The following is a 25,365-nucleotide window of genomic DNA, read 5'->3' on the forward strand; positions in this document are numbered from 1 at the left end:
TATATTTTTCCTACATATACAGTATCTCCGCATTAGTCCTCACAGGGAGCTAGCTGTCTTAGCATTTTGAATGACATTTTATATTATCCAGTAGAATTCCAATATGAAATATTTTCTAGCAAGCAGAAGTTATTTAGATTCCTACCTCCTTTTTTTTTTTTAAGCTTTTATTTACTTTGAGAGAGAGAATGCAAGGAAGGACAGACAGAGAGAATCTCAAGCAGACTCCCCGCTGAGTACAGAGCCCATCCTAGGCCTCTGACATCACGACCCCAGCCAAAACCAAGAATTGGATGCTTAACTAACTGAGCCACTTAGGTCTCCTCCTACCTCTATGGTACACACACACACACACACACACACACACACACAAATTATATGTGATAATGAGGTAAACATGAAAAATAGAAACCATAAAAATACAAGAAGAAAATTATAGATATTTTTCTAATCTTGGACTTTGGATGACGTCTTGAAACATGGACCAAGAGGCAGGAATAGGAATATATAGGAAACTAAGATAGATTGACTAGTTTTATAAAAATGAAAAACTGTACTCCAATATTTAATAACATTCAAAATTTGAGTTTACTTTTGTTCAACAGGGTTTTGATAGCTATTGAATAGTTTTGGAGGTGTAAACGGGTTGTAGGAGAGCAAATTCTAAATTGATGCGCACCTGCCCTTACTATTACGTCATTCATGCCTAAAAGTCGAATGATTTACTTTTGAAAGTGTAAACTTTCAATTTTCAGCTTATTTCTGGGATTTTCACTAACTTACACTAATTGTTAGCTTTTTTCTTTAGTATTTATGCTACTCAACCCTTTCAAAAATCCAATAAAGATTATCTGGTTTTTTTTTTAAGATTTTATTTATTTATTTGACAGAGAGAGAGGTCACAAGTAGTCAGAGAGGCAGGCAGAGAGAGAGAGGAGGAAGCAAGCTGCCCATTGAGCAGAGAGCCCGATTTGGAACTCCATTCCAGGACCCTGAGATCATGACCTGAGCAGAAGGCAGAGGCTTGAACCCACTGAGCCACCCAGGTGCTCCATAAAGATTATCTTTAATTTGTGCATGAGAAACACAGGGTTCAGAAGGCTTAAGTATCTGTCTAAGGCCATATAGCTAATGTGGGTCTACCAAATGCCCATGAGTGGCATGCTTAGAAATTGAGAAGGACCCACCAAAATCTATCACAATACCAACCCCACGACCTTGACTTACCCAAGAATCCTTGGAACTCCTATTGCCCCATCAGTGGCAGTGCAGACTGACAAGATGCTGGGACTCTACCTGTTCACCCTCTCCAGAGTTACTTTCACCCAGAAAATGAATTTGAGGGCACAGGGAAAAAACGTATCAGGCACTGTACCAAGCACTTGACGTGAACTATTTTGTTCAGTTTTCTTGACAGCTCTGCAAATAAATACTAATGGCTGCATTTTACAGGATAGGAAAACTGAGACTTTGAGAGGTTAAGTCACTTGTCCAAGGTGTCTTATATGAAAAGGAGTGGTACTACTCAGGTGCCAGAATGTGGGTCGGTTTGGTTTGGTTCCACTCCTCCTCAGCATCTTAGGGTGGGAAAGAGTGTGTAAATGGAAAGAACTATTAATGAATCACAGCTACTCTTTTCTATAGAGTTTGATAAGCTATAGGAGTGTTAAGAAAATGAGTCAGAATATTTTAATTACATGTAAATACCTGAAAAGAGATTTTGCATGACAGTGATGTTTGATTGACACACAAACATCTTAATGTTTTTCAGCTTGAGTCTTCTAAAACCAGGGTTGGTAAGCCATAACCCATGGGCCGAGTCCTGTTCACCCCCTACCTGCAAAAAATGGTTTCAGTTTTCTCTAATGGTTGAAAAAATTAAAAGAGTATTTTGTGACACAAGAAAAGTAGACGAAATTCAAATGTCAAGGCCCATAAGTAAAAGCTTTATTAGAACACAGCCAGGTTCATGTTTATGTATTGTCTATGGCTGTTTTTGTGCTACCAAGTACCTAGAGCTGAGAAGTCATGATCACTGTGAAGACTCTCTAGTCTACAAAGTCAAGATATTTATGATCTGGGCTTCTACAGAAAAAAGTTTACAGACTCCTCCTCTACGGCATTTACACACTCAGGTACAATATGAGTTTCTAAATTTTTTCTGTGAAATCCTGGAACATTTTAAAGTATTTTTTCCAGAAAGAACACTAAAGCAGTCTTGCTCTGAAAAAATTTCAACAGCCTGGGCTGATTTTTAGGCTGTGGTTCCAGTGCCTAGTTGGTCCAGTTTGAAAAGCCCTGCCTTAATTCATCTCTTAAATACATTAGCGTTATCTCTAGGTGGCAAAGCTGGGTCTTACTACCCAACCTGTCCTTCCGTGATTCATCTTGACTGTGTTATGGGTTCAGTTCCACAACATTATGAGTTCATCCAGGCTTCCTGAATCATTTATAGGGATTTTCATTTTTGCTCTCAAACTCTTACACACTTTCTCTGCTGTGAGGTTTTTTTTTTTTAATATAAAGCTCAGAGTACTAAACGGCCTATGCTTGTAAAATGAAGCCCATACTTTTTTTTTTTTAGAGCTTTAAGAGATCAGAATTCTTAAATTTGTTTTTCTTGAGAAACTAAACTTAATTTTGCAGGTCACAGAAGTAAGAAAACACCTTCATACCCAAGGATCTCAAAGCACCTCTGGTGGAAATACACAACAAGGTAAAGAACGTCTATTTATTTTTAAATAACTTTATTTCTTGGAGGAAATACTGTTTAATGGGAAAGATGTGACTAGTAACAAATAAAAGTCTAAGGCTATTTCTGGTTCTGTCAATGACTCACTTTGACTTTGGGCAAATCATCTCACCACTGTTGCTCTTTATCTGCAAAAACTGGACTTCATGCCTATGGGAGTTGCATGGCTAATCAATGCCTGGAAAATGCGTAGTGGCAGATGCTACAAAAGTGCTGAGCCTTAAAAACATAACCACCCCCACCCCCCCATTTGTATTCAGTTGAGGTTGGGGTTTATTGTTATTTAACATTCGAAGGCCAACACTATGTTAAGTCCAGCGTGCTGCACAGACCAGATAGTATCACTGTCCAGCAGGGATTTTTTTCCTTTAATCTAGGATTTTGGACTTTTTTTCTTTGATTGTGGTTGGGGGTTATTTTAGAATCCAGTAGTAGATCCATACAAAAACATTAAGCTTTAAGTTGAAAACTATCGATTTGAAAATCTAAATAAACCCCCTCCAAAAAAAAAAAAAAAAAAAAAGCCCTCCCCTCCCCGCCAAGAAATCTCTCAAAACAAGAATTCCTCTGATATGTGTGTGTATGTTTTTTTTTTCCTTCCTGCAGTTCTCCATGTTACAGTCCTTGGAGGTAGAATAGGCATAAAATACTTTCACTAATAAAATATGACAAACCGCCGGATTATACGTGGCCGATTCCCAGTGATTGCCCTGCTACACAAAGCAGAAAAGTAAATGCCATCATCCCCCTTAGAACAAAAGAACTTAGGAATAAAAAACATGGAGAGGGGGGAGAAAGCAGCAATAAATAAAGGTGAGGGAAGGACCCCGTCCCCCGCCCCTCCCCGACGCGACTGTGGGACTAAGTGTGGCTAATAAAGTGGTTCAAGGGTAGTTATTTGGAAAGGGGGCGGGGTGGCGAGGGGAGGGCGCGGGCGAGCGGCGGCCGGGGATTGCATGTTGCATTCGACTTGAGGTTGCATCTTTCTCCTGTTGCCTGGACCACGCTCCCCCATTGCAGTGCTTCCCCATTGCTTCTCTCCGCTCCTGCCCTCGCGGCTTTTTTCCCCCCTTAAAACTGCTGTTGCACTGGAGGGAGTTGGGGCCGCTCCGGAGCCCCTTTGCAGCTCTTGCCCGGGGGGAGGGGGAGTTGGGCTCGGGCCGCGGAGTTGGGGGGGCCGCAGCGGGCTCCGGCCTCGCCTCGGCTGCAGCTACACAGGAGCAGAGCTGCAGCGCTGCACCGGCCCATCATTGCGGCGGCCCCGGAGTTTGGCCGCCGCCGCTCCGTGCTCAGCCCCATCACCGCCGCCGCCGCCGCCGCTGCACTGGAGTTTGGCTGCTGCTGCCCTACTTCACTCTAGTTTAGTTTCACTCACTTTACATCCGGGTTTTTTCCCTAGGCAATGGGGGCCGCAGCACACCCCGTTCCTTAGGCAAAGTGAAATAAATTCGCCGCACCGACACGTCAAGTAGTCCGCCCGCCCGAGCGCCGCCGCGGGCCCCCGCCGCCCCCCCCGCCGCCGCCCCGCCGCCCCCGGGAGGCCCCCGTGCAGCCCGGGAGCCGCCGGCGGAGGCGAGGGGGCCCGGGCCGGCCTCCGTACAACTCCGCCTGGCAGCCCCCTCCCTCCCCGCCGTGCCCCTCTACCCCGGCGCCTCCTCTCCCCCCCCCCTCCCTCGTCCCCGCTTTCCCAGCCCCAGTCCCTCTCGCCCGGCTCTCGGGAGCGGCGGGGGCGCGCACGGCGGCGGCGGCGGCGGGCCGGCGGGGCCGCGCGGCGGGTTCCCGCGCGGGCGAGTGTGTCTGGGCCTGGGCGGAGGGATCCCCGGGCTGAGGCGGCGGAGGTGCTGCGGCCCGGGGCCGGGTGGTGAATGGGCTGGTGGTGCTCGCTGCTGCTGCTGAGAGGAGGAGGAGGAGGATGAAGAGTTGGGCTTGTTTGTCTCCCACAGTTTCTCTCCTGCTGCTCTGATTCCCCCCCACCCCTATTCCGGCCCGGGGCCTGTGTGTGTCTCTCCTGGAGGAGGAGGAGGATCCAGTTCCTCCCCCCACCCCCCTCCTCCCCACCCCCCCCCCTTGCCTGGGGAAGAGGAGGAAAGAAACAGCCCAGAGAGAGAGAGGGAGAGAGAGTGAGTGAGTGAGTGAGAGAGAGAGGGAGAGGAGAGGAGAGGAGAGGAGAGGAGGAGGAGGAGGAGGGAGAAGGGAACAACCTACCATCTTAACACACTAATATCTAAAAAGTGCGAGAGGCCCAGAGCAGCAGCAGAAGCAGCAGCAGCAGCTCCAGCTTCTTCCCTCCCTCCCCATGAAGAAGAGTTCCCTCCTCCTCCTCCTCCTGCTTCTCCTGCTCAGAGTTCCTGCCTCCAGCTGCCAGGGGGGACAACCAGCCAGCAGCAGGAGGGTGCAGTATCCCAGCTTTTCCATTCTCTCTTCTCCTCACTCTCTCTTTTTTTTTCTTGAGTAGCTCTATTTCCCCTCCCTCCCCCCCTCCCCCCTCTCCCCCTCTCCCCTGCTCCCTGTCTCTCTGTCTTGTCTCTGGTGTTTGTCTCTGGGAGGAACTGGGGCTGCCTGCTTGGAGTTTGTTGTGGGGGGGAGGGAGGGGGAGGGGAGGGGTGTGTGGGAGGGAGGAGGGAAAGGGGGGGGTGTTCTCGTCAGGACCCCTCAGTCAACTTGAGATTTGAGCAATAACTTCCCCTTCGGGGCGCCCCCCTGCGTGCCCTTCCTATTCCTCCCCCCTAAAAAAAAGACAATGGAAAAACCTTGTCTCCCCCTTCCTTCCCTCTGCCCTCCACCCCTCCCCAGGATAAATTGGAAGTAAGTTTATGAGCAGCCTCGGGAGCCTGGGCGCTGAGTGCAGGGCCGAAGCGGGTGACAGAGGCGGCGCGCCGGGGGTGGCGGGGAGGGGGCGTCACATTGTCCCGGCGGGGGGCCGGGGAGGGGGCCGCGGGCGGGGGCGGGGGGCGCGTAGCCTCGTCCGCCCCCTCAGCTGTCCCTCAGCCCGGGGATGGTCGCCTCGGGCCCTTCACCACCCTGCCCCCCGCCGGGATGCTGTCGGGGGGAAGTTTTTATTATGATTATTTAATTAATTAATTAATTTTTTTTTTTTTTTTTTTTTTTTTTTTTTTGGAAAACCATCTTGTTTGGTGACTGAGGGATCTGGTTTTAAAAAAAAAGCTGCGGCTGCTGACGCTGCCGGGCCGTGTGTGTGTGTGTGTGTGTGTGTGTGTTGGTGCATTTGTCTTGGGTGGCCGGAGCAGCGTTGGGGAAATTCCGCTTATTCTTCTTCTTCTGCAACTTGTTATTCCGGAGAGTCTGCCTGCACCCCTCACCCCGGGGCCGGCCCTCCCGCACTCGCCCCCGCCGTCCGCGGCCGCGGGGCGCCCCCGGGACCCCGCGCGGGCCGAGGCCGGCAGGCCGCTCAGAGAGGGGCCGCGGCCGCCCCTCCCCCGCCCGCGCCCCCGCCGGGGGGAGGGGCGCGCGGAGTGGGACTCTTTCCGTTTGGTCCAGCCCCGTTGTGCACGCAGTTCCCAACACTTCTCGTCATCCTCTCTTTGGTCTCTTTATTCTGCTGAGCGGTGCTGTTAGGATTTCTTTTTTTCCCCTGACCACGTTCGCGATGGTGGGTAGCAGCAAGGTGGCCCTGGTAGGGGAGGGGTTGATATCGAGATTGGGCACCGGGGGAAGAATGTCTCGTTTCAACTTTGTGTGTGGCTTGCACCCCCGGAGAAGGCCACACGCCGGTTGTAGGGTGCAGATGTGCTGAGAGTGATTTCTAAGTAGTTGAGTTGTTGAGATGAGGGTACGACTGCTAATGGTAGGCAGGTTTTGTTTTCATTAGTGAATCTGGTGTCATCATATTCGGGGCATATGTTGAAATATTCTTTGTTTAGGTCTTGAAGTAGAGGATCTCACTCTGCACGTCCACATTGTGTTGTTTTTAAATGATGTCTGCAAGTGTGGCTTTCTAGAATTTCAAATGTGAGTTAAGGTCCGGGCGTGTGTGGGCCTCAGCATTGGCCTTGACAGTGAACTTTGTGGCTGTGTTTTGGATTTCAGAGATTTGCCCCATAGCTGGGGTGCAAGCTGTGCATTTTTTGTTAATAGTAGGTGTCAGGAATGTAGATGTTTAAGCTGGGGACATTAAAGGGAGAGCATTCCTGTATTAATAATTGATAGCTGAATATTAGAATCAGATTAATTGGGGTTGATGAAAGTTTATTTTGTTTTGTTTTGTTTTTTCAAAAGCAGCTGTGCACTCTAGGAAGGAAGCCTTTCCATAGGCACACTTTATAGGGGTTCTTTAGAGTAGGGAGCTGGAATATCTCCATTTAGAGAGAATACTCATCAACATCTCTGGCTTCATTGAGGGCCTAGTAAGGGGACTGAAATTGGGGCTGAGACATCTAAGTGTACTTTTCAGTGTTTATGTTGTTTGTTTACATCTGGTGTTTATCACATTTGGGCACTAGAAATAATAAATAGGGCAGTTTTTCTTTTTTTTTTGAAGAGTAGCCCCCCCCCTTTTAAGTTTCACGATTTACTTGATTTCACAGCATTGTAGGAAACTGTTACTACATTTTTACTGGAAATACTATTATTCATTTTGAGTTTGGTAAGTTCTTTCTATTCTTTTTTTCTATCTTCACTTGTGTATGGAATGTACATTGTGAGCTCAAAGCTAGCTTAGTAGGGGCTATTTAAAATGTCCGAAAACTACATTTTAAAATACCAAGACATATTTGATGGCAAAGAGGAAATTTTTGTGTGCACTTATACTACCGTTTATAAAAAAATTTCTGTACTTAAAACTTCTGTAGATGGACAACTGTTCTTAAAAGGAGCATAGTAATAGTGCAGAAAACTCTCTAAACACAAACTTCCAGCTAATATGTTAAAAATCTTCCAGGTATTTTTCTTTATGTCAGACTTTTGCTTTTGCTAACATAATGGTATTTGCAATATGACTGGCATTGCTTGGCTGGCCGTAATAAAGTCTTTTGCTTGAGTGCTTTTGATGGCTTTTTAAGGTAGTTTTTAGATAATTTTGCAAGCTTTATTTAAGCATGTTGCCCTTTGGACTCAGGCAGGTCTTATGGAACCAGAATAGTAATAGATTAAAAAAACTCCTACCTATGCCAGATTTTCTTTTTAAGAGGTATAAGTGATGGACGGGGCCCTATTTCTTTTAAGCTTTGAAGGGTCCATCCTTTTTCCCATTCAGTCATCTGGAAGGAGTTGCCTCAGAAATACTCTTCTTCTGCTTACATGAAGAACTCTAAATGCTATCCAGCAGGAGGTGCTACAGCAAGATAAAGCCAATCTCTGAGTTTTGAGGGTCTTGCTACTTATTACAGTTCTGTTAGCTTCAACTTAGCAACAGGATAAACGCCTTAAAGTTCCAGAAAGATTTTAAGTAAGTCCATTTTAAAAGTCCATTAATAAATTACGTTTGCAATTTGAAACTGAAATCTTAATTGCTTTTACCTGCTTACCATATTTTACAAAGTAGATTTGTTATTGTGGTAGCTTAAAAATGCCACCCTTAGCTACAGAGTGCTGTTACAATTATTTAGATGTGGAGTTAGTCTTGTATTGGTGAGTGGGGAGTTGAACACATCCGTGAAAAGATGGTGTGCAATGGCTATAAACAAAAGAAGTTGGTGTGATGGTTTTGTGTCATCCCTGTAATATAAATACAAATAGGATATAGAGGTATGAGATTTTGGACAGGGAAATGCTGTATGGAAAAAAAAAAATTTAATTCCTTGTGTTTTTTTCCTCACATCTATAGACAGTGATCCTAATAGATAAATTCTTAGGCACTCAGCTTTACAAATATGTGTCATTGATGTATTTGAGTTGGCCTCCAAAGACTGAGATTCTCAAACTGTAAGTAAAGTTACATCTGTGTGTATAGGTCATTGCTGAGATGTCCTTTAGTAACACTTAACAATAACTGCATAAAGATGAAAGTTAGTTTCATAGCATTTATAACACATGCTCCTTTGAAACTCTGTTAGTGTTAGGAGAATTGATTTATCCCTGGGAATATCATGCTACTTCGGTGCTTGTAAAGTTTTGTATCAAAGTTTTAGAAACTTAGGAATGTGTAGAAAATTTGATGAAGCTGCTTTGAATTTTGTCAGTTTTCTAGTCATAATACTGTACATTTTTTTTTTTCAGTAAGATCAAATGAGATAGTACATGTGAAAGTTCTTTGTAAATTGTCAGAAACCATGCAGATGTTGAGATAGGTAGCTAATTAATACATGGACAGAAATGTCTGTCTTTAAAATGTTAACGTTCTCCACATCATTTGGGAAATGAACACATTAAAAGTATACCCCCAACACTTCATGAATTTTTTTAAAATGCTACTGTGGTTACCAAAAAGCTCTTTGTTACAGTTTTGAAGCTTTGTGTAAAAAAATGCTGTGGAGGCAGTTTCTCATAATTCAAAAAAAAAGATCATTTTTCTTTTTGTAGATCTTATGAAATGTATATCCCCCATTAAAATTTTTCTTCATTTCTTTATTGATGTGATAGTAGTTGATTTTAGTGAATATTTAAGTTCCTGGATCTTTCTATAGACTCTCATTAACACACAGAGTAACAGATGTCACAGTTAAGTTTTTGATTGTTTTTAGTGAGTCTGCTAACTTTCTGAAAAATTCTTACTAAGTAAAGCTTTCAAGATTGTTTCAAAGTGAAGATGTGTATCTGTATGTATTAGTATTAGGTACATGGGTATATCATTTTGTTTTTCTCTTTTAGAGGGATGCATGAGGAAATGACTACTCAAATCTAGAAGAGTGCACTGAAATATTTTTGTGTAAAAATAACCCAAAAGTTTAAAACTCGGAGCCTTGATTTGTGGCTTTTTTAAAAGACTCTGCTTGCAAATTTGGACTAAAATAAAATAAAATACAGATAATTGGGAGTCCCTGTGTTTATGAGCATATCAAAAGGTTTAGCTTTAGTCTTACATTTTAGAAGCTACTGCTCTTTATGAAATAGCCCCTTTAATTAGAAATTAAATATAGAAACTTGTTTCTGTGTGTAAGTGAGAAAAACATTTAACTGTTTAAATAAAAATGAAACCTCTCAGGGAAGTATTAACTTTTTCATCCTATGGACACTGAATACTAAAGTTGGTTTTGGTTTTTTTGTTGTTTTTTTGAGGAAATACGGAAGTTAAGGTTATAGTAATGTGCTTTTAAATTTTGTGTTGTTGGTATTTTATTGCTGAAAGCTTTTGTATTTAATAGCTATTCAAAGGGAGAAAAGGCAGGGATTAAAGTTTTCCGTCTCTAACCTTTTACAGAATTCCTTTATATCTATATTCAGACCTGATTTCTTGAAATCTTTCTGAACGTTCATGTTAATTTGTGCTAGGAAATAGTCACGATTTTTGTTGACTTCTCAGGAACTTTTTATACATGGGCTTTTTGGTAGGCCTTAAGTATTCTTTAGGAGCACAGCAATATATTTTAATCACTTTAACTTTACCCAGTGTGTATTTTTGCTGCTTTGAGGTTTTTTTTTTTTTTTTTTTTTAGGAGGTAATATGCTAACCCTGCTTTAAATTTATTGTAGATAATTACTTTTTAAATAGCATATGTTTTCTTGTTTGTGTGTTTGTATGTACATGTGGCTGTGCTATTTTGTAGATTTTCCTATAATTCTTGTGTGTGAAATTTCTGGAGTTAACTTTTGTGAGATTGTTGAAGTGGACTTTTAGGGATAATTTTTATATTACTTGTCTGTTAGTTCAGTGTTAAACTGGGGGTGGTGGTGAACTCTTCCACCACATTTAGAGATCATATGTGAGGTTCAGTCAACCTTTAGGTATTCTACAGCAACTTTCTCACACTAGATACTTGTGTGGCAGTTTGAATAACCCTCCAACTTCTCTCCCTCTAGTACATTGCAAGTCCTCCCCCTGTTTAAAAAAAAAAAAGGTCTCTGTTGAAGGAAAGTATTCTTTTCTATATTTTGGAATCATCTATGGAAATGTTTTCTGGTTTTTTAAATAGACAAAAAAGTGAACCGGTAATATGGAGATAGGAAGGCAATGGGGCCTAACAGGTTGGTGATCTAGGCTTTATTTTGACTCTCTGGGCCTAGGGGACAAAAAATAACTTAAACACAGAAGCCAGAAAGATGGGTTTTGTTTTATTGTTTTGGCTGCATTGAGGATACAAACTGTCAGTACTTGAGGAGAAGGAGCAGCAGAAAGGAATTGATTTTTTTCTGCTGCAGATCCAAGTATTGTTAACCATGTGCATCTCTGAAGCAGCATACTTAAAAATCAAACAGTAGTTGATTCTTTCACTCAATTAACAGTCAAGACCTAGACAGGTTTTTTAAAGATTTTAAATAAGTATCAAAAACTTCAGAGTAATGACAATAATTTCCTGATAAAAGTGGGTGATAGTAACCATGGCAACTGCTATCTGGCCTTATGGCCAGTATGTTGTATTGATGAAGTCTCAGGTCCTGTAGTAGCCTGTCACTTTTATGGTGAAATGTAGTAACATGTGTTGCAGGTGATTTTTAGCTGGATTGTGTTAAATTTGTGTGCCAGCTTATCTTTCCTTGTTAGGAATTTCTTGGACCATATTCCACAGCATGTTTGTGAAGGTGCTGTTGCCTGAAAATAACCCACCACCTGTGTTAGGCCTCCTGATGCAGATTGCACTTAGTTCTTTCCCAGCCTCCTTCTTCAGTCTTGCAGAAAATAGGGGTGTGTGTAGAAACTATATACACATAAATAACAGCTCAAAGTTATCTATTTGGACACGTTATTGATAGTTTAAAAAAAAATCTTTTGAATGAGAGAAATGGGAATATTTTTTTTTTCCCCAAGTGTTCTTTCTGGAAACTTGTGTGTGTGTATGTGTGTATGTGTGTGTGTGTGTGTGTGTGTGTGAGAGAGAGAGAGAGAGAGAAATGAGGGGTTAGGAGCGGAGGGCATAGATATTGAATAAGGACTTGACAAAAGAGAAACTTAAGTATTAATTGTTTTTGTGTGTGTGTGGTGGTGGTATGTGTACCTGTTATTATAAGAATGTTTTTCTTAGTGGACATTATTAGAGTATGGGAAATGTTTTTGTATGAGATTTTCTGCAAGGAAATTATTTATAAAATATAACTTGAAAGACTGTTAAGAGAAAACCTGGTAAAACTTTCTTGGGGGAGGGGAATAGAGAACTTTGAAACTGATCAACCACACTTTAAAAAAATGGCTTTAAAAATGATGTTTTAAAAAATAATTTAAAAATTGTATGAAATCTTCTTGCTTTTTAAACATTTCTTTTATTGCTTAGCCTGTGTAAGATTTTTCTAATGTGAAAATGTTGATGTAAATATTCATTGATACTTTTTCCAGTATGTGGTAAAGAAACTGCCAGAGCAGAGAGCAAACAGGTTAGATCTGAATTTCACTAGACCCTGATAATAAGATCTGGTGAAACTGTGCTTAAATAGTTCAGACTTTCTTAAAACTTACTGTGATAGGGTGAAGTGGTTTACTTACTACATGTCCCAGAATGCATTTCGGGTTTTTTTCTTAACTCCGGATTAGAGTGTTGCATGCTGGGACCTGTAGTTGATTTAAACAGCACAGAGAACCCTTCCCTCTTGTCTACTCCATTTTACACAAACAGCTGCCCAAGCCTCTAAGAACTTTCTGCTAAGTAAAATTTGATTGCTAAGGTTATGATTATCATGGTGCTGATATTCTAAAGTGAGTCTTCAGAAACACCCTAGTGTTTTAGTTTACCTTGGATTAGTTTGTTGTTTTTTTATCAGCTACTTTAAGATTTACATGTAAAATAACTGATACATGTTTATATGTGTTTGTGTTTATATATTTAAAACTTAGCAGTTGTAAATTTTTTTTGTCTGTGCTGCTGTAGATCACTTTATAATTACAGCACACAGATTGCTAATATGGGCATTAGGAGGTTATTATTATAGGGCCTGTTCTCTTTTCTTTGAATGGGGCCAGTTACTCAGTGCCCGTATTTAAATTTAGAGTTTATTTAAAAATTATTTTGTAATAATGGTCAGTGTCTTGAATCTTAGTGTTTTTTTAAATGGAGGATGGATTCCTGAAAATAAATGTGGTTTCAATGTAAATTTAATACTCATAGGTATAATCTGAAAGGTAGAGGAATAATCTGAAAGGTAGAGGAAAAGTTAAGGTTTCTTTAATAATTTGTATTTTCACTTGTAAAATTTAAATTTCTCTTCTTTTCTTTGAAGTTCTGATACTTTATTAGTGAATATCAGAATGTTGTTTCGGGGATTAGTTGTTGAAATCTGTGAAAGTGCTTAGCACAGTGCCGGCCACATAATAAAGCCTCAGTAAATGTGTAGAATTAGCAGCAGCAGCAGCAGTAGTGGTTCTTGTTATTAAATAAATAGCATGCCTCACATTTTTCCTCTCTTTTTACATTATTATTTGAACAGAAGCCCAACCTGTTCTGACAAGACCTTGAGATTTTTGGCCTATGGTAATGATGTGGCAGTTCCTTAGAATTTTTTGCTGTACATAAGATGTCTTTGCACCTCAGTTTCTCCCCAAGTGATGTATGCCTGTAGTTAGCTACGAGCCAGTCACAGACTTTTTGACCAGGATTCAGCTTGCCTATTCAGTACTCTTTGACACTGTACCACAGCCCTTGTTTGACTTTGGAAAGTTCAAAAGATAATAAAAAAAATTTTTTTTTCCATAATGTTTGCACTGATAAAATACCCAAACTAGTTGATTAATGAAAATAAGATGCTGCAAAAATGTTCCTCATGTCCCGGTGTATGTAACCTTGAAAAACTCTGCTGTGTTTAGAAGCACGAACCAAGCTATCACCATAGTTCACAGTGTTAACAGGACTGGTGTATTGGAGGCCAGTGAGCAGCCCCAGAAAGAAAATGTAGTTTCAGGTCCGTGGGTTGTACTTAAAATGTTAGGTTCAAAAAAATCATAAGTCTTTACATTATTTTTCTCTTTTAGGACACTCTAACTTCTTTTAGGCTCTTGAACTTGTAGGATATTTTTATCTGCATGGCTGGTCTCTTTTAGCTTTTTGAGAAGGGAAAGGGACATCTGGGAATATTGAAAAATGTAAGCATAAGTTGTGATGTATGTGCCTTAGTTTGAGGGTATACAGAATCGGTACAGTGTCTTTCTTACCTGCTTGGCCCATATCTGTTCCAGCTTTTTCCCTTGTGTGGCGTCCCTGGAATAATATTGCTGAGGACTGCTGTGTTTATTTAAGAGAATTCTGCCTTTAGTAGTGATTATTTAAGTACTTGTTCACAAAACAAACCAACCCACTGTAGTAATACTAACCTTTTTTTCTCTTATAAATATGAACTGAAATTTGTTAATATTTGTATTTTAGACATTGAATAGATTCTTTAGCTATGTCAAAAATTTGTGGGGTCTGAGCTGGTAATGCTGCCACATCATGAGTGGCTTTATTTATCTTCTATTAACTTGACTTTTTAAGACCTAACATTAAAATGAAATAAACTCAGTGGTTACCAAGAAGTTAAATACAAAGGACTAAGTATAAGGGGTAAAATTGTTTCTGGCATTAATTGGTCAGTGCAGGAAAGATCAGATTTGGATGACTGTTCCTTATCTACATTTTATAATTACACACGTGTGTAATTCTTAATATACTAAAGTTGGAAATAAGGAGAGTAAAACTGGGCAGCCGTATGTAATCCCTGTAGAGTCCTCTGACACACCTAAAGTATTGAGCACAGTTTTCTGTCTTTTTTTAATGAAATGTCCCAGGCCAGTGGAAATGAAACAATTGTGATGGTGTCAGAGGACTTGGCCCTAAGACCAGTCCTGTCACTAGTGGTGTGCTCTTGGGAAATTCAGCCTGCTGGGCATTAGTTTTTGCATAAGATGGGAATAATGGTAAAAGGTGGCTTCACAATGATGTTAAAAGGACTGGATGAGATAATACTGATGAATGCACTTTATAGACTAAAGTAGTATATATAAATTGAGTTTGTAATCACTAATAGATGCCTGAATTTTAAGGTATTTCTCTATATTGTGTTAACAATGTTAGTATTTTTAAAAGTTTAAATATAGGAGTTAGAATCATATCATATTTGGTGATCTGAATACCCGCTGCCCATGGTCAACAGACAAGTTCTTAACATGTTTACAGCACAGATAGTGACAATATGCACTGATGCGTTTGTGTGTGTGTGTATATCTATATAATATACACAAATGTCATAATTGTACTGGTGTGTTGTTATGGTAATGCAAGCTTTCAATTATGGGCTTTTATATTGAAAACTATTTTTATGTGTTAATATACAAACTTACACAAATACAGATATTTGTTCTATAAATATATAAAGATTTATAAAGATATAAAATTGAATGTTTGGCAAGTTGAGAGCTGTTCTTGTACCATAAAGGTATGTTGTTTTAATAACAACAATAATAATGATTTTATATTTACTATTTATTATATATAGAGTTAAGCTCTTTTGTATATAGTATCTCATTTAATCGTAATCCTCAGCAATATTACAAGGATTTACTATTACTATCGTACCCCTATTTTAGAGATAAGGAAATGAAGCCCTCCCTGGGATCACATAGGTGTAGCAAATGCTATAACCTGAATTCAAGCCCAAGTTTGACTCCAGAGCCTTTCTTTTAAGAGTCCATAATACTGTACTAAACTTTTAATTCCTCTAGAAACCTAGAAAGTGAATTACTAAAGAAGTTTTCAATTTACTGAAAAGGCCCCAGCTATGATGTATCATCTTGAGACTGTTTCCTGCTGGTTTTGGTTGGGTTAGATTGAGTATTTTGGAAATAGTAAGCATTGGAATGGAATGGAAATGAAGGCATTTGGGTTAGTGCCTGTTTTGTTCATCACTGTATGCCAATTGTGAAGCATAGTGCCTACCATGGAGTGGGGACTGATCCTATTTCTTAAGGTTGGAATTTGGGCACTTTAGCATCATAGGTTATTTTATACATTTTTTAAAGTAAGTGCAGATATTTTACATTTGCTGTTTTAATTAGTTCTTATGTAACTACAACATTTTAGAGGGTTTGATGAGAAATGTTCTTTTTTTAAAAGAAATATTATAAAGGTAGTGCATCTGAATAATTCTAGCCATATAGATATGTATCAAGTAGAAAATGAAAGTCATACCATTCTACTTTCAAATTTTCCTATGCATTAAATATGTACTATATATTTCCATTTAAAAAATAAATAGAGTTATACCATAATACTGTCTTAAAGTTTACTTTTTTCAAGTGGCTATTTAAAAAACTTGTTTTTGAAAGTAAAGCTCAGGTGGAAAGTGGGAGTGAGGTTGGAGGGAGAGAGGTAAGATTTATACATTAAGATTATAAACTTAAACTCTAGACTGGTTATTACTTATGGGGCAGAAAGCATTTTAAGATCTTTTTAGTTGTGCGTAATGCCGTAGAGATGGTCATTGTTATTTTTAAAACTTTAAAAAATGTTAACCAATTTAAAATGGCAACACCATTTTCTGTCCTGTGCAAGTAATTTAAGAGGCATCATTTCAGAATTAAGTTCTACTAGTTTATTCTGGTAGCTACTATTTATAAAGAGATCAATTATGGTTTCACATAACTTTTTTTGAAACTGGTGGGTTCTCCTCTTGGTTGGTTAGAGGCATTCATTCAACATTTACCAATTGAAATAGCATTTTAAAGCTGAGAAAATAATTGTAATATTTTAATTAATGGAAACTCAAACCAAGTGCTTAATCGGCATTCAGATAGATTCCCTTCATAGGAATTAGTGCTGGTACTCACATCTTTATGTCAGTAGTGTTGGCTGACCTCACCCCCATCCCTGTCCCTACTCACTCAATCACTATCAAATGCTATAATGATAACCCACCATTTTTTCAAGTGAGAAAAAAAAAATTGAGTACATGGTGTAAAATAAGACATCCTCAAGGCCTTATAATCTACATTAAATGTAATTTTTTGATTCTGGCTTTGAGAGTTTTATCTTGTTGCTAAAGCTATTAGTCATAATTCACCTTTATAATTTTTAGATTAAAAAAATTTTAGGGGCGCCTGGGTGGCTCAGTGGGTTAAAGCCACTGCCTTCAGCTCAGGTCATGATCCCAGAGTCCTGGGATCGAGCCCCACATCAGGTTCTCTGCTATGCAGGGAGCCTGCTTCCTCCTCTCTATCTGCCTGCCTTTCTGCCTACTTGTGAACTCTGTCTGTCAAATAAATAAATAAAATCTTTAAAAAAAATTTTTATATCGTAGGCAATAAATTTTTCATTACAGAAGTTTTTAAAAAGAGTCTTCCTTGTCCTAGAATGTACTCCTCGTGTCTGAGGTGCCTTAACGTTTCTTTAGACTCATATTTAGTGAAGTGCTGACGCCTGGCCTTAAAATTCCAAGAATTAGATCTGACAGGACATAGCAGTTTATTTAAACTACAGTATAGCCAATTATTTATTTACTTATTTATTTGAGAGAGAGGGAGGGCACCCAGGAATGGGAGTGGGGGTACTGGGGAAGCAGAGGGAGAGGGAGAACGAGAATCCCAAGCAGGCTCCATGTCCAGAGTAGAGCCCCATCTCACAGCCCTGAGCCAAAATCAATATTCGGATGCTTTACTGACTGAGCCACCCAGGCACCCCCAGAATTGTCAGTTTTAACACACCAATTCAAGAGTTTTCTCATTGGCCGCATTCATATGTGCTTTTCATTTTGTGCTTTTCATTTCTCAGGCCATGCCCTAGAAAGTATTTTATTATTTCTCAGCATAGTCTTATAAGTATACAGAGGGCTCAGTTCATGTCATGGATGGTCAAACTGAGGCAGAGACAAGAATTCAATTAAGTGAATGGCAGAGCCTGATTTTCCTCTCTTACTCTACCTTTGACATTCTTAGCCTGTTGTCTCCAAACTTTAAAAAATGACTGATAGCAGTAAATGTAAATTTATATGTAATTTTCTGAATTAATGTATGTTTGAAAACATATAGAAAAGTTGAAATTTGAAAAAGGGTGATATTTAAAAATAGAAGTTGCAGTAATTCCTTCCATGTCCTCTTTTCTTCTCTGGGGTGGGTGCACCCACTTGGAGACGAGTGCTTTAGATAGGCCATTCTTCTGCGGAAGAGGCAGCCATGGGGACACCTGGAGGACAGTTGGCACAAGGTGTGGGGCTTTTAAGTTGGAGTGATCTTTTGTAGCTTTTTAATCTTAAAGAAACAGCCTTTCTTTCTGTGAAAGGGTGAAAGACTGAGAGTAAAGGCCTTGAGAGAGGTGAGCTTAAAAGACGGAGATAGAAGCCTTACTTGTTTTCTTCAGAGTTGACCAAAGGGAAAAGGCTGCCTACCCTGTCAGCTCTTACTATAGAGATGGCAGTGCCTTTTTCTGTTGTTGTTAGGCAGTTTATAGAACGCAGGATAGCTTGGTAAGCGTCTTCTCTGTGCCTGATATGACGTAACATTGTGGAGTATGCAGCATGCATGTTAAGTACAAGTGGTTGTATTTGGCTTGTTGCTGCAGCATTTTTGAGGATGTCTTAAAAAGCAGTTCTCATTCGATAGAGTTGGAGATGTGCAGATTATTGAAATCATCATTTCATGAAGCCCAAACTTTGTAACTTGAATTATTCTATTTAGTATTTGTTTATTTCTCTCCTCTCCTTCTCCCCTCCCTCCCTCCACCCCCCCCCCCCCCAGTACTTCAGAGCAGAATTCTTTTTCTGAAAGGAACAGATGCTGTTAACTTATCAGGACCTGATACTAAAAAGCCTACAAAAATCTTTGTGCTGCTTATTTTCTTTATTTAATCTATATGCAAAGCATATTGTAATTATTGCTGTTAGAGGGTTTTAAACTGATGGTTCCCCACCCTTTCTGTGCACAGGGGAGATAGATTAGGAATGCCAAATGGACAACTTGGTATAAAGAAATAATGACCACTGAAATAAAACAGGAGTTCAAATAAAAAGCAAACCACATACAAATGTAGAATGAAAATATCTTTTAGTAAAATGTTAGCATGCTGTACTTGGAACAGATGCCACATTAATTCAAAAGAGAGCCCAGAAAATGTGGCAACTTTACGATGTCAATGGAGAGAGCTGCAATAGTTCCTTTTCTCATTGTGTCAAGTTCTCAGTACCTCTAGGTCCAGTCCTGTTCTTCTGTATTTATTTTTCTGGGTGTATTCCATGTTAGCATACAATTAATAAATCCATGCTCATTGTTTTTATTTATGTAATTAAATACATTATCATACTAGTAGATATTAGGGTGGAAAGCCCAGTAACTTGTAACAGTCATGATTTTTGTTTCAAATATATGTATCAAAATATTCAGAATCTGAGGCAAAAATTGATTTTTCTTTCACCTTTTAAGGTGCATTTATGATAATAAGGTAGTCTAAGAATTGAGACTTTCAAAGAGGCCTATGCTTTTTTCTTTTCTTTTCTTTTCTTTTTCTTTTTTCTTTTTTTTTTTTTGAGGCCCATCCTTTTTTGAATGTAGAATTTGGACAAGTTACAAAACTATGAGAATTTTGCATTTTTTTCTCATTTAAATTTGTAGTTATCATTGGACATTTGTTTTGATTTTTAAGTAGCTTAGATTCATTCATTCCTTTTGCGGTGTTCTTTATGGTGTTTGGGAAGAAGGAGAAAGGGTGTTGGAAGGGTACTACCATATACACTTGGATACTTCCAGGCTCACGTTCATTTTATAGAGGATTGCACTGGGACATCTCTGAATTGCCTGCTTGTTGCAGTGCATGGTTAATGTGATTCTGAGCGTGGAGAGAGATGGACTGGGGGTTCTTAACCAGACTTACAGTATGCCACTTCCTGAGCAGTGCAGTGACCTAATCACCAGGGCTGTGTCCTCTGTGCCTGTAAAGTCTGGCAGGCATGCTTAGAAGAGTACTACTAGTTTTCTCTTAATTAGTCAAAGCACGAAGGCTCACAGTCCAGTAATTTTGTTGAAAAGGTTAAAAGTTTTGTTTTCATGCAATCCAGGTGAAGGGAAGTTTTTAGCATGGCAGTAAATAAAGCTCAGTGGTTGGGTATCCGTGCTGAAGCTGGAGCCAGTTTGCATGGGCTCAGGTCCTGGCTTTGCCACCTATGAGCTCTCTAGTAATGGTCAAATCACTTCACTGTCTGTGCCTCTGCCTATGTAAAATATGAATAAATAATAGTACCCATATGGGTGCCTGGTGGTTCAGTGGGTTAAACCTCTGTCTTCAGCTCCGGTCATGATCTCAGGGTCCTGGGATTGAGTACCACATCGGGCTCTCTGCTCAGCGGGGAGCCTGCTCCCCCCCTCTGTCTGCCTGCCTCTCTGCCTACTTGTGATCTCTTACTTTGTGTCAAATAAATAAATAATCTTAAAAAAATAATAGTGCCCATAGCATGAGATTGTTAGGAGGAATTAATAGGTTAATGTATAAACTGCAATAAGTTCTTGACACATATAGTATGTACTAAATAAATGGTAACTGTTGTTAGGTAGTACTTAACCTTCATTCTCAAGTCCTTTCTTCTCTCCTCAAGGCTTGAGACAAATGTTGCATAATGGGAAAAGAGCCTGAGCTTTGTGGTCTGACCCCTCAGTTGGAATCTCTGTACAACCACTTAAAGCTGAGTGTGTGACCTTGGACTAATTATTTAAGCTCCCTTCAACAAAGATGTCTCTCATACATGCTGTATACCAAGCCCCATGCTATTCATTTGGACTTCAGTTTCTTCATCTGTGATGTAGGGTTGATAACACCAACCTTTTGGGATTGATGTGAAGATGAAATGAGGAAATTTAAGACGCTTGATAAGTAATAACTGCTGTTATCATTGTTATGGTTACAGTCCCTCTAAAAGTTTATGGGGGAAGAGTAAATATGGAAGAGCTTAGCCAGAAAGGAGGCTTTTTTCCCCTGAAATGTCATGGTGAGAAAAGGTATGGGTGGGAAAAGTGTATCTAATGAGTCCTTGTTTGTGAAAGCTCTGGGAGAAATAGAAAATATGTGGGAATATGTCAGTTTTAATAGACTTTAAAAAATATTATAGGGCACTTTAAAAAAACTCTTAGTGATATAATAAGGCTTTTCTTGTACCAGCATAGCGATGTGGTTTACAGTAGGTCACTTAGCATGGAGTCAGTAGTAGACTACGCATTCTAACTCAGAAGTCTAAAATCCTAATCAGCTGCTCAGTCCCTTGGGTCAGCTGCTCAGGACAAAGTGTGTGCTTAACCCTGAGAACACATGCTTGAATGGAATAACTAGTGGAAACAATTGTAGAGGCACACAAATGCTTTCTAGTAATGATGGACATCATTTATTTGCCTTCTGATTTTGGGCATTTGCCTTTGTGAAATTTCTTCTCATCTGGTGCCTGGTCTTTTCTTATGGCAATTGTTATTTTCTTTGTATATTTAATTGTCATATGTTACCTGTATTGAGCTAGAAACTGGGCCTGAGGACAAGTTGGTTATGAGAAAAGCCACTCTTTAAGTTTCCGCCTTAAAATGATCTCAGACTTAAGATATTTTGGTAAAGTATTAGAGTTTTTAATATGTCTCTTAGTGGGCATGTGTGCGTGTGTGTGCATGTGTGTGTGTAAGTATCTGGTAAGTGAAATAAGTCGTTGAGGGAGGGGGAATGATCATTAAGTGTGACATAGAATTGATTTTATTTATTCACTAGCAATTTGGAGCTGAAACTTTTTTGATCTTTGATCTGTGTAGTTTTTTCCCTAGGATTCAGCAAATGTATTTACAGTAGCTTACCACAACACCCTGAATATGGCATGTGTTACCACGGATGAGCATTTGAGTTAAAGTAGAATAATAGCTTCCATTAACTTTTTGTTCTTACTTACCCAATTGAACCAGTTCATAAAGGCCTAGAAGGTGGATAGGAGCATTTACTGGATTTTATTTTGTCTGTGTTCCTAAAATGTTTCTGCTTTCTGAGCAGAAATTCCAGCAAGTTTGTTTTGATAACATGATTGTACTTTATATCAACAAATATATTAAAAAATTGAACAGTTTTATAGCAGGCTGCATAGTTTTCTTTCGTTCCCCCCCGCCTTTTTTAAGTAGGCTCCATGTGGGGGTTGAACTCAAAACCCTGAGATCAAGACCTGAGCTGCGACCAAGAGTTGGATGCTTAACCGACTGAGCCACCCAGGCACCCCAGTATAGTTTTCTTTCATTAAAAAAAAATTGTAATATTACTTTACAATTTCTAGAGTGGTCAGTAAGTGATGCTTTGTCGTTTTAGAATTAGCATAGTGTATGCACAGTATTAAGGTTTCTTTATGCAGGGCTTACAAAAAAGTTGCTTTTCTTGGGTGAATGGAATTGTAGAAAATTCAGAAGTGTATTTCATTTCAATAAATAGAGGAGTTAGAAATAGACCCTATGAGGCCTTTGAGGTTGACTTAAAGAATTGTACAATTTTAAAAATCAGTCTGTCTCTGATCAATTTGTAAAAGTTGGGGCATTCATGTCAGGGCTGAACTCCTACTAGACTTATGTGGGAACCTGTCTCGTTCAGCTTGGTACATTAGCTGCTTTACAGAGAGACGCACATTGATTGCACATACTCCCTCCATTGCCTTTCCTCGCCTTTCTCCTTTGCTATCTCTTTGCCGTCTCTTTTCTGTGTACGCTGTCCTTCTGCTGTGCATCACTCCCTCCAAAGCCACCACTGTCTTCTCTCTCTCTGAAAAACAATACAAAACACCATTGTAATTATTAGTTTTTAAACAGAGCTGTTATCAAGACCTTAAGACTTTAACACTTTGTGGACCTCCTTATTTTGGGCCCTCAGCCAGGAGTTGGATAATTGATAGCTTAAAATCACTTGTGAAGTAACTGAGTATTTGTGAAACATTTTATATCTGGACTGAGGAAGAGAATAGAAAAAGACTTTTTAACCTCAGAAATTGCTGTACTTTCTGGTAGAGGGTGAGGTAGGGGCATAGTCAAGAAAGGGGACCTTTGAAGTTACTTAAACTAAGATAAGGGAAATAGGAAGCATTAGTTGATTAGATGGTTCTCTGTACTCCTGTGGACCTAGCTGGAAAAGAATTTGGAAATTCTGGTGTTGCTAACCCTAAAAGTATTCTGGTTTAGTATGAGAGGACTAGTAGAATTTCTTTCTTTACTTTGTAAAATGCAAAATACGGCTATTGTACCTTGTTTTTAGGCATTGATTGCATTTCATTAATTGGTAGTTGGAAAAAAAAAGTTGGTAGTTGCAAAATAGCAGATCATTTCCTCTCCAGATTTCTCATAGTGGTTTTGAATTGTTCACTGAGTTGTTTTGGTAAGTAAAGTAAAACTTGGAAATTAGTTGTGGTTAAATGTTAATGGCTGTATTGGATTAAATTCAGTAGCATATTTGAGACAAGAGTTTTAACTTTATAGGATTTTTAAACTTCTTTTTATGGAAATTTAAAAACATATGCAAAAGCAGAGTGAATAATATTAGCAAATGCCACATACCTCTTAACCCGACTTCAAGTTATCATTTTATCAATGTTTATAGTGTGTGAAACATACAAGGAAAGTACTTTTATGTTTTTAAAACGGGCAGTACAAATAGATCTGTTGATATACTCAAAATGTGTGTGAGAATGTTAACTCTTTCATACATTGTAAATTCAATGCCGATTATCACCCTTTACCATAATACTGTTTTCATTTGTCTTTTAACTTATTGGGGGTGTCTGAGCCACTACTAACTTAACAGAACCACATCTGCTGGAAAGATTGTAGTTTTCTTGTGCCTTCTGTCTGTAGAAACTTATGGTTATTAGTTTTTTGAATTTACTATCCTTCTTAATTACATTTTATTGTATGTACACTTGCCTATCGGCAACTTTCGTATGAACCACCAATAATGGTCTTTCCTAGAGTATGTAGAGCAACTTAAAATTGGAAATTCTTAGATCTTGTTCTGCATATTCTCCTTTGAATATTCTATTTCTCTTTCTTATCTGTATATACCAACTGACTAAGGAATACATGTTATAACATGTAAAATAGTTTGTTAAGGAGGGAATCTTGACTATCTGCTATCCCTGGACGTGATAGCGGTGAACAGGAACTTAAGTTGTTTTCTCTCTTGTTCACTCCTCTTTGGAGGGGTAGTAAGTCCTGTATGTGCCTGCAGTGGTGGGGCCTATTCATTACTAGTCAAGGTGATGATAGCCTTATTTCTGAATTTGTTTGCTTTTATTAGTTTAAATTAGACCCACAGGGGTAATTATTCTACCCCAGTGCATGAGGAAGCATAGTCACTGGGTGTTGTGCATCTGAACCCTTGTGAAGTGCATTGAAAGGGTATCTCTAATGTTACGATGCTGTTTGGCATACTTAGTTTAGTGCAAGGAGTGTACTTATTTAACAGGACCGCTAATAAGCTTCCCTTACACCAAAGATATATTTTTAAAAATTATACTTAAGATGACTTTGTAGTATTCCCCAGTAGAGTTCATCCAGAGCAGCAAAATCTTTCTAAAATAAAACTTATTCCTTTAACCGGTATTCATTTAAGTGGGTTTCTCTGTACTTCGTTTCCATGGAAATAGCGAATAGCTAACGTTATTTATAAGGTGGAAGTAAAATAGGGTGCCTAATGGGACCCCATGCTGCTCTGATGAAGAGACTTAGGAAAAAAATCCATGCTCATGGGATTTTTTTTTTTTAACAAGGTTAATGGAAGCCCTGATTTCTGTCTTCTGTAACAGAACATATTTTTGGTTTTAAAGGCTAGCATTAATATCAAGCAAACTTTTTTTTTGTTGTTGTTGTTGTATATTGCTTTCACTTTCAACTTTTAGGACCACTTACTTATCAGCACGATTGAGGCTTTTATGCTTCAGACTCGTGTTTCTTTGTGGTTTTTGTTTCAAAAGTTAAAATCCCCAGCATATTGTAGCTTTTTCAATTTCTCATTGACATTTCAAAGTACAGATACAAAGCTAAATGTTCATTAATGGTAGCAGCAATGATAAAGAATCAATATGTTGGACTACATAGTTTGTTGTTTTGTTTTTACGGTGAATATTATGGAACCATATTTAGTTTTCAGGCCTTAAGTCAGGGTGCTTTTTTATTTGTCTTGTGCAGCTAAACCAGTGTAGAGAGAAAAGATTCTAATTTTCTCTTGGGGTTAGAAAGGAGGGAAATCTTAATTTCTCTTTCTTTTTTTAAAAAAAGGATTGTTGCCAAAGCATTTCAATTGAAATAAATGTTAATTCTTTTAGTCTTTGAATGTGGATTTGGACTAAACCTTGGCTTTTTCCTCATTTCTTCGGTAAGGCCTACTGTTAGGTTTCTAGGCCTATAGCGAAGCCTTGCATTTCTTAAACCCCTTCAAGTGAAAGAATATCATCCCCTTTGTGTTTGTGTTTGTGATTGTGTGTGTGTGTGTGTCTCACTAATTTTTCTGTAGCCTGAAAGGCACCTGCTCATTTTCCAGCCTGGTGAATACAGCAGTGCTATATTGAGAACTGAGGCAGTATGGAACACAATAAGGTGCTATAATTTTTATTTAGTTAGTTTTGGTCGT

At 39.3% G+C, this 25,365-nt stretch overlaps 1 protein-coding gene across 12 annotated transcripts in view; it reads left to right on the plus strand.

Moving 5' to 3' along the window:
* Positions 1-4,592: 4,592 nt before the first annotated feature.
* PHF21A (PHD finger protein 21A) overlaps positions 4,593-25,365 on the plus strand; it is a 193,125-nt gene continuing 172,352 nt past the window's right edge. For 10 of the 12 annotated variants that reach the window (XM_046014659.1, XM_046014668.1, XM_046014658.1 and 7 more), the window contains exon 1: positions 4,593-5,144. The gene's annotated coding sequence lies outside the window, so the exon portion shown is untranslated. Of the gene's footprint in view, positions 5,145-6,284; positions 6,363-6,407; positions 7,356-25,365 lie in introns of those variants that run through there. The other 2 variants (XM_046014662.1, XM_046014660.1) reach the window with 2 other exon arrangements.

The sequence above is a fragment of the Meles meles genome, chromosome 8, assembly GCF_922984935.1.
Source record: "Meles meles chromosome 8, mMelMel3.1 paternal haplotype, whole genome shotgun sequence".
In the NCBI taxonomy this organism is placed as follows: Eukaryota; Metazoa; Chordata; class Mammalia; order Carnivora; family Mustelidae; genus Meles; species Meles meles.